The sequence below is a fragment of the Tupaia chinensis genome, unplaced genomic scaffold, assembly GCF_000334495.1.
Source record: "Tupaia chinensis unplaced genomic scaffold, TupChi_1.0 Scaffold000235_1, whole genome shotgun sequence".
In the NCBI taxonomy this organism is placed as follows: domain Eukaryota; kingdom Metazoa; phylum Chordata; class Mammalia; order Scandentia; family Tupaiidae; genus Tupaia; species Tupaia belangeri.
The window spans coordinates 2,856,057-2,857,352 of NW_006159713.1; positions in this window are offsets into that span (position 1 = coordinate 2,856,057).

Here is a 1,296-nt window from a genome sequence, read left to right on the forward strand (position 1 = left end):
ATGGCGAACTCTAGGATAAAGGCAGCTGTTAAATACGAACACGGGAACACAGGTGAGACTGGTAGTTCCACCTGGAAGGGATGACATTCTAGCCAGGCCTTGAAGGCTGACTATAGGCGGAAGAGTGGAGAGAAAACGACGGCCTCGTTACCAGAGTGCTCTGAACACCACTACGGCATGAATTGTTCATGAGTTCAGGAACATACGTGCACATCCACAAATTGCAGAGAGTACAAACTGTTACAACAACTCCAGAAAGGTATCTTTGTCTTATATATTCATTACTTATGCAAGTGTGAAACCAGACTCCCTGGTCTTTCTCTGAGCTGTGTCCTCCTCTGTCTTCGAGAGTCACCATCATCAGGTACACACAGTAGACAGTTTGGTGCCATTTCTAATTCTACTCTCTTCCTCACCCCACACGTTATCCAGAGAGGTGGCCCCTAAATTAGCCTGTTCGTGTCCATTATCCCAGCCATGCCATTGCCACCAGTGCCACCTTTTGTCTCCTGTGTGGACTCCTGCTGTTTCTGTCTCTTGTCTCTTCCAGTCAACCCATTGCTATTTCCAAAATCCAGATCTGACCTCATCATTCTTTAAATCTTCGTCAGGTTTTAAACCTTCAGTGACTCCCATTGACCCAGGATGCAACTCAAAGTGAAGTATGAGTGTATGAGTGGGTGTATAAATTTCATGGTAAAACAGAATTAAAGTATATATTTTTTAATTGCCAGAGGACATATGCGCTCGCCAGAGACAGAGAGACAGACAGAGGGAGAAAGCATTCCCATGGGAAATAATCATGCCACAATTCCTTTTCTTCCATTTCTCCATCCTGTTAGGATTTGGGATATGCACACACATGCACCCTTCTTCTGGAAGTCCTCTCTAACTATGGCCCGTCGCCAGCTCCCTTTGTCCCCACTGGGACAAGGGAACCTGGAGGTAGACGCAGAGAGTGATGACTAACAAGGCAGGTGGGATCTTAAAAGTCAGGGAGGGCTAAGCCTTTCTGAAAAGCCATTTTTGCAAAGGCCTCAACCTCGCAGAAGCCTTTCACCGAGCCTGGAAACCTACCCACAGAGAGAAAAGAGAAAGCTGTTTCACACACTGGAAAAAGGCCTGGGGCAGAAGAAAATGAAAAAGCACCAGTTGGCAGTAGGTGCTGTGGAAGTTCAGCCGGAAACCCAGATCAAATGGGAGGTTGGGATGTTTCTGGGAAGCATATGGGTCCCAGCCTTCTCCGGATGACACTTGCTTCTGAGGGCCAGCACAGCTGGTTCTCTAGAGGGCTCA